Source organism: Chroicocephalus ridibundus, chromosome 5 (genome assembly GCF_963924245.1).
Source record: "Chroicocephalus ridibundus chromosome 5, bChrRid1.1, whole genome shotgun sequence".
In the NCBI taxonomy this organism is placed as follows: domain Eukaryota; kingdom Metazoa; phylum Chordata; class Aves; order Charadriiformes; family Laridae; genus Chroicocephalus; species Chroicocephalus ridibundus.
In genome coordinates, this window is record NC_086288.1 from 12583216 (window position 1) to 12596841 (window position 13626).

Here is a 13626-nt window from a genome sequence, read left to right on the forward strand (position 1 = left end):
CTGCCCGCCGCTTTGTTCTCTGCCTTCATTTAATAACGGGGCAGGGGAGCGAGGGAGCGGGGCGGGTTTTCCTTGGCAGGCAGCTGTGCGCAGTTGCAATGTGATCTGCACACACAACACAGCTGCCGCCCGTGCTGCGGATCCGGCGGGAGGCAGCAGAAGGAACGCAGCCTGGAGCTGCTGGGAAGGGCAGCAGGGCTATAAATAACGAGGGGCGTAAGGCAATTAATTCCAGGATACAAGCACATACTTAGGGCTTGGGTTACGTCACTCTCTGCTGTATATGGGATTCACTTCTGGGCAAAATACACAAATAAAGCTGGGCTGCTCTATGCTGGTTTTTTGCTTTTTTTTTTTTTCTCCAGAAGGAATAAGCCAAATAGTATTTACTCCTGTGATTCAAGGAGGTGACCCTCACACCTGTCACAGCCAATGGAGAGGACTCGGGATTCAAAGGGAATTTTTCCCCATTTGCATTGTGCGATGATTTGCATGACCCAGGGTCACTTCTGTCCTGTGATCTCCAAACCACGCAAGGAAAGAAAGCAAGCTTTGTGCTGCATGCTGTGGGGTGCCCGAAGGGGAGACACAGTGGTCTGTGCTGGGTCTTGGGGAGCCACTCTGGAAAAAACACTCTGAGAAGACATTCTGTAACACAGGGAGATCTGGTGGGATCCCAGGGGGAAGAAGAGGACTTCATGGCCCAAAGGAAAGCTAATGGGTTGGTGTATTTACCATAGGTAAGCCATAGGAAATCAGTGCTCAGTAAGCGAGGGTGTAGTTTTGCAACACTCTTGTTCCTCAGCTTTTGATCCCCGTGCAAACAAGCTGCCAGCAAGCCCTGACAGTGGCAGAGGCGGGCAAAGTGTCACTACCCTCATGTGCCTGGGCTACCCTCTGCTGCAGGCTGCCACATCGCTCCTCTGGACATCCTCATGGACATTTACATCTCAGTAGCTTGGCTTTATGGTCCATCCTCTCACCTGAGAGCAATGGCAGGCTTGCATGGAGAGGCTGGCAGTGACTCATGGTGGCTGAAGCCCAGGCAGATGTCCCTCCTCCTGCTCCAGCTAGGAAGCATGGTAGCTCTTGGCAGAGGGACAGAGCAGCCATCTGGGAGCGGTAACGCCTTAGATGTGTTGTCAGAGCCCCAGAGCTCATCTGCCAGAGCCCATAGCTCAGATTAAGTTGTTCCTCAGTCCCTGCTTGGGACAGCTGTGCAGGCTCTGACCAGCAGCCCGACGAGCCTGTGTCTGATTCAACTGAGACCAGATGCCCACAAAGGAGTAACGCCAGGGCAGTCGCCCCCATCCACACCGCTCCTGGTTTTGGAGAGGTCTGTTACATCCCTGTGGTGTCAACGCTTCCCAGCTGCAGGGGCCGAACTCACACTGTCGTGTTTGTGGGATGCTGCTCTGTGCCTTGGCATAGAATCATAGAATGGTTTGGGTTGGAAGGGACCTTAAAGACCATATAGTTCCAACCCCCTGCCCTGGGCAGGGACACCTCCCACTAGACCAGGCTGCTCAAAGCCCCATCCAGCCTGGCCTTGAACACCTCCAGGGATGGGGCAGCCACAGCTTCTCTGGGCAACATGTTCTGGTGTCTCACCACCCTCACAGTAAAGAATTTCTTCCTAATATCTAATCTAAGTCTCCCCTCGTTCAGTTTAAAACCATTACCCCTTGTCCTATCACTAAACTCCTTCAGTCCCTCTCCATCTTTCCTGTAGCCCCCTTCAGGTACTGGAAGGCTGCAATAAGGTCTCCCCAGAGCCTTCTCTTCTCCATGTTCTCGCTGCCTTTCTCCAGACCCCGCTGCCCTTTCCTTAACCGGACAGTGTGGGGGTTCCCGGCCGGAGCACGACACCAGGAAGGAAGGATGAAGACGGGGACGTAGCCAAGGTATCACCCGGCGCTACGATGGGAAACACTCCCAGCCCCATATGGGCTTTCGGATGGTACCGACGCAGAGTGCAAATGGTGCGCCCCAGCCCCGAAGGCTGGGGGTGCCCGGGGGTGCCAGTCCACCCCCTGTCTGTGGCGATGTTTGTGACATCCCATGTTGTCTGCCAAGCCTCTGCCTCTGGAGGCAGAGGAGCGAGGGTTAGAGGGGAGGGAGGGCGAGGTATGGCTGAGGTAGAAATGTTTCCCCACACACACACCCCCACCCCAAAAAAAAAAAAAAAAAAAAGAAAAAAAAAAGAGTGAGGAAGGGCGTTTATCCCTGCCGGGAAGGCGCAGGGAGCTGCTCCATCCCTGCCTTCCCCTGGCCGGGTCTCTCCAGCAGGAGGCTCCCCCGCCTCGACAATCCGTAGGCCGCGCCGGGCCTGCGCCGGCAGCCGGGGGCTTCCCTCGCGGCGGGGAGACGCGCCCTCCCTCCTCCGCGGGCGTGAGGGAGCGCGGGGGCGGCGGCGGGTCGTCCCCCTAAAAGCCCCGAGCCCCTGCGGGTTTGGGGCGCAGCCCAGCACCCTGCCGGACGGGGACGGAGGGTCGCTTAATTAAAAGGCTGCAATTAGCCCTTGACAGCCACTTGGAGAGGTCCCCCGGGGGGCGTTTGCGGGAAAGCCCAGGAAAGGTGTGAGGGCGACTGGGTTTGTGGCCGCTGGCGCATCCGTCTGGCCGGGTGGCCAGCAGATTCGGCAAAGGGGAGCAGGGCTGCTGCCCCGGTTCATGGAGAGGGGAAAACGAAGTGAAACCCGGCGAGGGCATTTGGTGAGGGTGACTTCAGCAGCAGGAGTGGGGCCGGAGGCCAGCGCTGCGGCCCCCACCACAGCCCAACCCCCGGGTGAAGGAGGGGACACGTTTCAGCCACGCTTTAGCTAAAGGAGTGTTTCTTAAAGCAAGCTGCTGTTTGTGCACACGGCCACGCCGTTTAAAAGGGTTATTTTGTCATGGCTTTGGCTACGGATTGGTCTGTGGAGGAAGAGACGTAGGCACGAATTGCCAGAGTCACCCGGCCTGGGGTCACCATGACAGAGTCACCATGCACTTGAACTTGCAGGGCTTTGGTTGGGGAAAAAAAACCACAAGCTGAAGCATGATGCCCGTTGTAGGGTGCCAGATCTCACGTCCTATTCCAGCCCAACCAGGAGAAACCCCCATTTGTACACAGACACCTTTAACTGGACACAATTCAGACGAAATCCAGGTCGGCTTCAGTACCGTTCATCAGCTCGGGCTGTTGTCCTCACCTACCCAGGCTGTTTCGTGCCTGCAAGGTACAACACAGGCTGGCGGTACAGCCTCAGGGTGTGAATTACTTCACCCCCCCACCACCCTGGTGTGTATTCACCTGCAGAGAGATGCTGGGGAGATGCTTTCTCCTCCCAGCAGCGCTGCCCGGGAGCAGCAGGGGGTTGTTCACACGCCGGTGGCTCCGGAGGAGCTTTGGGAAGGCAGGAGATGAGTTTTGCTTTCCGCCTGGCTGGGAGTGAGAGTCAGAAAATAGCTAAGAGTGGCTGAGGAGAATCGCACAAAGGTGTGATACTTACGGTGCTGTTTTGGTTAGGGTGGTGTTTTTAAAATAATAGTACTAAAGGACAATAGAGAAGGGGGGTTTATTATGGAGACTTGACCCTGACTGACTTTCAGCTGTGAAACTGCTCTGAAAAGGTTGTTAGTGCCAAGGGAAAAAAAACTTCTCTATTTGCTTTTGCTCAGAGAAGCCCTAAATACCTGCAGCTGCCAAAGCTCCCTGGCTGCGTGTGGTTACTCATTTGCAATGCCCAGCCCAGGTCATTCCCGCTAAACCAGGTGTGCGGGAGGGGGGAAGCAGGGAAGGCAATTGCAAGACCTTGGCGGGGGGGGGGGCTGGTGGTATAAAGCAAACCCCCTGAGCTGGGGGAAGTGCTGCTTGTTTTGTTTCCTTTCACTTGCTGTACCTTAGAAGCTTTTTTTTGTGTTCTTTTGAGGGGAAGAAAAGGGCTCAGAGCAACGCTGGGGAGCTGTTCTTCAGGGTGTGAAGAAAGGACTCGCCTGTGCTTTGACTGGTAGGAAAATATGTTGGTTTTTTTTCCTTGAAGCTGGTTTTCCCTTGCTGGAGTGGTTTGCCCAGGTTGTGGTCTAAAGTGCTCCGTGAGTGAGTGTGCTTGGTGTATTGCTACCAAGGACCCCTTGCTCTGCCTGGGTTTGTTGTGCGCCCCTTATTCAAAGGGAAACCTTTTTTCCCCCAAAATAACTTGGGGTGGGGGGGTCCCTGGTGGCTGGCTCCTTGTCAGGGTGAGAAGGGAGTGTTTCTCTGAGCTGGGGTCTTGCTCGGCTGCAGGACTCCCCTGGGCTGGCCATGAGGCTGAACTGTGCCTCCCCGGCCCCCCCTGCGGAGCAGGGCTGTAGGGGGCAAGGGGGCAGGTGGGTTTCACTCACGTTTCTGTGAAGCCTGATGAATTCCCCCAACCCTCCCACTACCCAAGAGGGAGACATCCACCTCTGGGGGTGGTCCAGTGGATGAAGTCCACATCAGAAGTGTCTGCTCAGCAGCGCTGGTGCCTTAAATGCCCTCGGGAGTGATGCTCCCGCTACAGGTGGGCGATGCGGGAGGGCTGTGTGGGCAGGGGCGAGAGCCACAGCGTCGCTTTTCCCAGGCAGATCGGTGTTAAAAGGCCCTGAGGACATCAAACCCATCTCAATTTTGGGGTCTGTAGGACCTCTGACAATCCTTGCGTAGTGTGGGCTTAATTCGGGCAAATCGCTGCTGGAGCGTTGTGTGAACCGGCTGAGCGCATCCTCAGATAAAGGGCACAGAAGCAGCTAATGTCCTGGGGGGGAGGGGTTATTGTTTGAGCACCGTACACGTGTTTTATTGGCAGCTAGGCTCCATCAGTGGCGAAGCAGCTTCGCTCTGACCGCGAGAGTTTCTCTCTCCTGCGTTGAAGATGCCAATCTTGCGCAGCGGTGAGATCATCTCCCTCGAGATGGAACTTTGCCAGTGAAGGAGCGAACCCACACTGCTGAATCTCGCTCCTCCAGCGTCTGAGATGTTAAACGGAGCATCTCAGAAACGCATTCGACCATCTCTGAGACATGAAGTCTGACGCCACATGAGTGACACATTAAATACAAACTGCATGTGGGGTATAAATATGATTTTTTGACTTTCTAGCAGAAGAGTGTTAGCTTGCTTTGGCTTGCCCTTGATTGTAATTCCAGAAGTATTCCTAAATACAGTTACTCTTACTGGTGTTAGGAAATATTATCTATCTTGTTTATTTTCTAATTTGGATGGAAACAGACATTACTCCTGCCTTTTTGTTTATGGAATGCTTGCTGACAGGCCAGGGAGTCAAATGCTTTTCTTTTGCTTTAAGTACTTTACTGTAAATGTGGTCATCCTTGTTGCTCCCTTCTCACGAATTTGGTTTACCCCCTTTCAAAGGGCTGTGGCCCTCTGACACCGCTCAGGGGCTGCAGAAACTGCAGTTATTCCAAGGACCTGATTGAGAGCTTGTATTAAAGTGTTTAAAGCTCAAACAGCACCCCTGCTTCCACTTTCTCCCCTTCAGAAGGAGGTGACACTGCTGACCCTCCTTTTTTTTTTAAAAAAAAAAAAAAAAAAAAAAGAAAAAGCCACTTTTGAAAGCAACATGTTACAATAGTTCATTTTTTTTATAAAGATCTCAGGGGTTCAGCTGGTTGGAGGGAGGATTCAGTGTTGTGCATGTTGTGTCTGTATTAAGGAAGAAGTGTTTGCGATTTTTTTTTTTTTTTTTTTTTTTTAAATGGAAACCGTTGGAGCTGGGAATGGATGATCTTGGACCCCTGGTGTGAGCTGTGAGAGCACAAGCTCAGCAGGGCTGTGTGGGAGGTGCCGTTTGGGACTTTCCTGCTGGAGGGATGCTGGTGGCCGAAGGAGACGACCAGTGTCTCAGGTTGGGGCAGTATCTTGGTGGGAGACCCATGGGACAGGACTTTGAGTTTGATGGAGGAGCGGGCAGCAGGAGACAGACCTACGAGCTGCTTGCAGACCTGCTGGTGCCTTTGTCTCCCACACATGTAAGACCCAACAGTAGAACCTAAGGGAACCTAAACTTTCCTTCCTTTTCATGATTTTTCAGCCTGGAGCCTCTGGGTCAAACCCAGTTTGCAGTTACAGCCCCACAGGTGTTGATGGCTTTATTCCTGACTCTCGGTGAGGTTGCAATCCAGCCCTCTGTTCCTCAGGTTATGCTTGTATTTCCTTTACTGCTCACTTCCCATCCCTGGAGACATTCAAGGCTTGGTGAGGCTCTGAGCAATCTGATCTAGTTAAAGGTGTCCCTGCTTACTGCAGGGGGGTTGGACTAGATGACCTTTAAGGGTGCCTTCCAACCCAACACATTCTATGATTCTGCAGAAGTCTTGAGGGAAGGAGGGGAAATGCTCCTGAGCATGCTTTTTCTCCATTAATGCTGTAATTTAGTAACTCAGATTAATGTAAGTATTAATGTAATGTAAATGCTGTAATTCAGGTTGACCTGACTTTGAGCTTATCCTGTGGCAACAAATTATCGTATGGAAACAGCTGCAAATGAGTTATGCCTTAAAGAAAGGCCTCTTAAAAATAACTACAGTGGAGTGGGATATTCAGAAATATCTGATCTACGCAGTGCCTTTCCTGACATAGTCCAGCTTGCAAAACGGAAGAAATAAGGAGGAAAGAAGGGGGCAGGATGTGCCAATGGCAGAGAGGTGATGCTGCTGCACGTGAACTGACTGGGTAGGGCGAAGAGGTTGCAGAATTGTCCGTCAGGGCGGTGGTTTGGATTAGGGGCGGGTGCTTCTGCCCAGGCGATGGTGGGTTGAGCCCAGAGCAGCAGCAGAGCCACATGCTCAACTCAGGCAGGTGTTTGGCTTCATGTACGCAAGGGACTCCAGAGCGTTTCTGGGTGTGTGCATTCACGGGACAGTTATGAAAAGAAAATTAGGAAAGGAGCTTAGAAAATGTAACCAAATGGCAGTAGCTTTACAGCACCCACACTTGCAAGTTCATAGAATCATAGAACGGTTCGGGTTGGAAGGGACCTTAAAGATCATCTAGTTCCAACCCCCTGCCATGGGCAGGGACACCTCCCACTAGACCAGGCTGCTCAAAGCCCCATCCAGCCTGGCCTTGGACACCTCCAGGGATGGGGCATCCACAGCTTCTCTGGGCAGCCTGTTCTAGTGTCTCATCACCCACAGAGTAAAGAATTTCTTCCTGATATCTAATATAAATCTACTCTCTTCTAGTTTGAAGACATTACCTGTTGTCCTATCGCCTACATGCCCTTGTAAAAAGTCCCTCTCCAGCTTTCTTGTAGCCCCCTTGAAGTACTGGAAGGGGCTATAAGCTGTCCCCTGAGCCTTCTCTTCTCCAGGTTGAGAAGTTGCCGCATCCCAGGAAGCTGCCTGACTTCTGCCCTGTGCCCCAGCAGAGCTGCACTGCTGGGCCGGGGGCTGGCGCGAATGTTATTTTAAGATCCTGCACAACTTTAAGGTAGCAGCAGTTTAAGATTTATTAAGACAGGATTAGGTTGTATGATTTTTAACAATACTTAATCATCAGCCAATTATGGGAGTGATTTAACAAAATTTGCTATAATCAACACAGTAACTTGGTTAAAGACTTTAAAATGGTGAGGTTCACGTGAGACTTACGACAGAGTTTCCTAAATCAGATCACACACACACACAAAGAGATATAGAGGTTCATATATGATTAAGATGTTTCCTTTTCTGCAGATTATAGTATATTTTGGAACCCAATGGTTGAAATTGAACGATACTTATTCTCTTCGGTTCATCTTCTGACAGCGGACAGTCTGAAACTCCTACCTCTTATTCCTTCGTCAGCTTCTATTGGTGGGTGGTCTGAATCACATTGTGAAATATGGGATAGCAGCCTGCTGCGATCTCGGAAAGCTCCAAAGGGCCTCACTATAGGATTGATATTTATAGTGTTGCAAGATGATTGACTTTGGTCAGTACTTTTCCATTGTGGCCACAATTCTTGTTGGATATTCTTGGCAACTTTCTGAGTGGACTTGTGCTCTGGGCAGGAAGGGTCTTGGGAGCGCTTCCCTGGCAGCAGGAGTTCCAGGGGCGGTGAGGGAGTGCCTGGTCGTCCCAGCACATGGTACTTGCAGCAGGACAAGAAGGTACCAGATTGTCTTGACTCACTGCCCCAGTAGGAAAGGTCGGAAAGTGCCAGATTGTCCCAGCTCGCTGCACTTGCAACTGAAACAAGAGCAAATTTGGGCTTGCTGCTCTTGTAACTAAAGCAATGTTGGCTGGTGTTGACATTGCAGTGCGGCCCCAGGGTAAGGTCTGCACCACCACACAGCCCCAGCCCATCCCGGAGGCTGGAGTCAGCGTGGAGGGAGAGCTCAGCACTGGGGAGCAATGGCCATGAAATCCAGGAGGCTCAACCGGTGGCCTCAGCCCTGCCAGGGCAGGGAGGGAAGCCCCTGGGTGTCAGTGAGCCCCTGTGGCGCTGGGGGAAGGCAAACCCCTCTTTCCACGCACCATGGAGCAAGGAGGCTGTGACAGACAGCTCTTACCAAAGAGCCCAGCAGCATCACCCGGGACACGGCCGCTGTGGTTCAGGGACACCCCTCTCCCTTTGTGGCAGCGCTGATGGGCGCAGCAGGTGCTGGTCCTCCAGGACACAGCATGTGAAGGTGGCCTCCCTCGGTCTCTGCTGCTGGTGCTGCTTCAGCATCTGTGCTGGGCGTGCAGCCGCTGAGGCTGGAAGGGGACAGCCACCTCCTCCGTGCAGGTCCTGGGCATGCCGGATGACACAGCCTCCTTGTTTCTTTACACCCCAGCAGTACCGATGTGTGCGCGACAGCTTCAGCAGGGAATATGCCCCAGCTGGTGGTCAGGGTTGAGCCCTGAATAAGTTGCTCACCCACCCTTGGGGATACTTGAAGCCCCATGTGGAAGGATTCATCTCTTCCTCCCCGTGTCCCAGCCCAAGGGAAAAACGTTCCCCTTGAGTCAGGCCTCCTGCTGATGCCCATGTCTGGGAAACCAGATAAACACAAGCATCATCCAAAACAGTCCAACAGGGCATGTCAGGTGCTGTACAGGCCTCCCAGTGCCTTTCCCACTCCCTTTTCCTTTGCAGGGAGCAATCCCTAGAAAGCGTTTTGGGCGGTACGTGAAGGGGGAGGGCAGGAGTCCGCTCTGCGGTGTCCCTCTGAGGGATCCTGGGCCAGGAGTTGGCAGCAAATTGCCGATAAAAGGCAGCGGTGGTCACTTTGATGTATTTTTGCAGCGCGTTTTTCTTTTCTTTCTATCCTTTTAGCGCAAGTTTTCAACTGTTCTTATTCTGGTCACACGGGAGGAGCTATTTTCTGCAGCAACAGCTTTCCGTGTCGGCTGTGCTCACGCAACCCTGGCCTGGTTCTTGCTGATCACAAGGTGGTTCTCTGTTTGGGATGTATTTGAATGAGCTTGAAATGCGGTGGGTGGTTTTTTTGGTTTGTGATTTTATTATTATTTACACACATGCAAACACGAAAAGCTTTGCTCTTTGGCTATGGGGAATCTCTCTACAGTTTGTACCTACAGAAATTCAGGCCCAGCTGAGATAACCATCTCGCAGTGATGGTTATCACCCACCTTCACTTACCATCTGTTTGCCTGCACCCTCAGAGCATCACAAGCCTGGGTTCCTGGGCAACGTGATGGTGGGGAAGTTTCCCCTACAGGGATACAAGATAAAACCCCCATTGTCAGTGCACGTTAGCAAGGGAAGTAGCTCGCTGGATACGGAGGTTTGTGCCTCTTGCAGCCTGTTTTTGGGAGCTACCATGGCTGCCTGCCGACCCAGCTGCTTGGGGATGCTGGAAATAACACCGGGGTTCATCTTAGCTGTTGTTCAGTCCTGCGTCTGCTTTGGGCACTTTTAGTCAGCCCTCGGAAAACTGATATCTGCCATAAGAAGCACCCAGAGTGTCATAAATTTTGTAGGATGCAAAGCACTTTCTACCCCCATGAAAGACGGGTATCAAAATGTGTGTTACTCGGCCTGTGCAGGAAGCTTAAGGGATGTGTAAAATACCATTGCAGAAAACAATCATGTAGTTATTTACTCCTGGCCTGAGATAAAAGGCAGAAAGACACGAAACCTAAAAGCAATGAAAGGAAATACCATAATGCAACATCCTATTGATCTGTGGGATTTGCTGCCGCTTAAGACGATGGTGCCACAAGTAACATTTGTAGTTGTACTAACTAGAATTAAAATATTTACAGGGTGGAAACAAAAAAAAAACACAAGCTCCTTAGGCGTAAAGCTTTCTGCTGCTCACTTGTTGGCTGGTGGGGCCCAGGTGAAATGCTTTCTGCCATCCGTGCGTTATTTCTGCAGTGCCTAGTTACACGTGCTATGAATGTTTTATGTCTCGATATAGAGTTGCTCGTAACATCTCCTCGGGCAGGCTGAGTGCCAGGCCCTTGGCGGATAGAAATCGATGTAGCGCCACTGACTTTAGAGGCAGGCTCCACCAGTCGGGGCTGGCTGCAGGCTCAGTCAGCTCCCTCCCTCCCAGCCCAGCACTGGTAGGGATCTCACGCATGCAATAAGATTGGAAGATGCCCAAGAAATGAAGTAAGAAATTAAGGCAACCCTTGCTTTTGCTGGGGGGGGAAAAACAACAGACTGGCTTCTCGAAGAAAGCGGGGGAGCAGGCACTAGAGACATGGTTTAGTGATGGGTTTTGGCAGTGTCACGTTGATGGTTGGACTCAATCTGAAAGGTCCCTTCCAACCTAGACAATTCTGATTCTAAGGGAGCAGGGAAGGTGCCTCGTGTGGCCGTGCAGGCTGGGAAGGCAGCAGGAGGGACAATGTTTTTAACAGCCCCTCTCCTGCCAGTGCCTCTACCCTGCAAAGCAGCAGGATGGCTGCAATGGCTTAGCAGCTACCTGGATGTGTACAGGTGACACCCATTTGCAATCAGGGGGTAATCAGGAGCACTGTGACACTAAGTAAATGATTAATTTTAATTGCAGTGTGTTACAGAGCTGCATTTGAAAGCATTTTTCTTAATTTCAAGCCCTAGTTAATACATGGCTGCAATCACTAGCCCAGCAAACCCAGATGATGGATACGAGCAGGCCGAGCTGGGGGATGGGCAATAGGAAGGAGACGGCTCGACCTTTCCCTAAGCACGGTTTCTGCCTGCATTATAGCACCTTACTATTGTGGATGCTGCTACAATAGCTTTTATTTCTTCCTATTTCAGACTACAGAGAGGGTCAGGCTCTTCAGGAGCTGGGGGTGGGCTCCTGGCCCCACCGTCCCCATGGAGCTTCCTGGCTACCCGTGTCTAGACTGGGTACAAAGATAGCTCGCTGCCTGCTTGCACTCAGGTCAGATACGTTCTTGAGGGCATTCATGCTAAGCAATAGATAACTGCTTAGGTGATTTCTTTCCGGCAGGCAGCCAGAGTTTCCATTGCGCTTCAGACCAAATACACTTTCTGCTAGCAGAAAGAGGGGAAAAAAAATTAGAAATAAAACCCAGGGACTGCAGGAACCAGGGATTTGATTCTTGGAAAGTTTTGACTACTTTTGCCTTGCATTAAAGCTGATCAATGGAGGCTCAGGTGTCATCATCCTTAAGAGAAACCCAGCTCGCAGGAATAGCTTCTCCTCCGGTGATGCGCTGCTTCAACAGCCAGGTCTCAGGGATCACACAGGGATTTAAAAAGGTGCAAAATCTACCCTCCAAGGATAACCCCATCAGCCCGCTCCCAAGCGATGCATAACAAAGTTACGCATGAGAACAAGGCAGTTCAGAAAAGCCTTTCCTCCCACCCAACCCCAATAGCTCCTGTATCCTTGGACCCTACCAGAGTCACTAGTTGGGTCTGTGGGTCTTCTCTTCATGACAACAACTCCTAGGGAGACTTGAGCAATGGACTTTCATACAGGCAGAGAGGACGGGGCTTCAGTTACCTGTAGGACTGCCTGTGGGGAGAGGGGGGGGGGTGGGGGGGAAACCACAAAACCAACCCTCAGATTTTTCTCTTCTGGGTTTTCAGCTGCGCATCTAGGAGCAGGGACTCACAATGCTCCGGTTTTGTTTCCACCAGCTCAATAATTTGTGATGGAAATGTTCCTGTGAGAGCCAGGTAAGAGGATTTCCCTTCCAGTTCCTAATATCCCGTTATGTTGCCATAACACCTTGTTGGCCATGTTTACTTGCCTTTCTAAAGAGACCCCCCAAAGGTGGGTGAACAAAAGCCTTTGCCCGCTTTGACTCTCCCTTCCCCTCTCGTGTGATGCTTCAGCACAGCGTTGAATGAGGCTTCGGTATCAGCCCACAGGGATTTTGCAGGCTCCGTAGCGCAGTGTCTGAGTCATACTCTAAAAATAGCCAGGAAAATGTCAGCCCAGCCAAAGTCACCGGCTGATTAACAATGAAGTTTCATGATTCCAGGTACGCTCCCGATCTTAACTATGTAGCTGAGCTTTAAAAAATAAAAAAGGAAATTATGGTAGGGATTTTATATTTAAAGAAAAAAGAAATGTTAGAGGTAATGCAGAAACAGCTTTCCTCACCAGGAAGATATATGATGAACACAGTGATTAGGTAGCAAAGGGCTAGAGGGACTGTCCGGCTGGGAGGGTGGTGTGTCCCTTCTAGCAAGAAGAATGAGGAAGAAATTAAAAACTGGACAGGACTGAAGATGAAGCAAATCTTTGGTCCTTGGAGGCAATGCAGTACTGTGGCTGTGGTCTCCCATGGGAGTAGGAGAAGGTCTGAGATGGTCTGTGGACAACCAGAGGTCAGGCTCTGGGTCAGATGGTCTGTGGACAGCCAGAGGCCAGGCTCTGGGACATGGTGGAAGAGCAGACACGGTGCCTGTCTCCCAGCCCTGGGGGCTGCCCAGGCGGGTGGGAAGCCCCCTTGTCAGGAGGAGCTGGGCTTGCCCAAGGGGGCAGCTCTGCTTTACAAAGACCAATCCAGTTAAAGTCCTCCTCCAGCACTGGTGTGCGGTGTCATTGTGGTGTCTGTGGGTGAGTGGCCAGTCTCTGAGCTGTGGTTAGACATGGGAGCTTGGCCAGAGCTGCTGATGGAGGCAGGAGAGAAGACCCCAACACCAGAAACATCCATGTGCTGCAAGGGCTGAGGGCAAGCCTGAAAGAGCATCTGGCAACAGTTCCTCGAGTAGCCTTGGAAAATAAATAAGATGAAACTAATCACTCTGAAAGCTAATGTGGTGCCGGTGCAGGGGCTGCAATGCTGCAGCAGCACCTTGTGATGGCCACGTGTCCCTTGAGCCACTGAATGGCTCTCAGTCCAAACGTGGTAGACAGAGACCCCGAGGAAAGGAGCTGAAATGCCTCATCTGGAGAAGACAAGGGAATGAATCAACAGTGAGCAGATCGGGCACTGGTGCCTGGCAGCTATTGCCAGATAGTGAATGCTTTGCTGGCCAAGTTACCTGTTTCTGTGTTAATTCTGGAAATGTCTTTGCTCCCGCTTGCTGAGTTCTTATGCAGGGGCTCAACCAAAGGCTGCTGCTCACGTGGTCAAAGGGAGAAGATGAGGGATGCTCAGACATAACCAAACTGCTGGAAATGGCAAGGACAAGGGTGTTGACACTGACACCTTGTCCAGTAACTGGTCTGCTTTGTGTGCCGGGGAGGGAGCG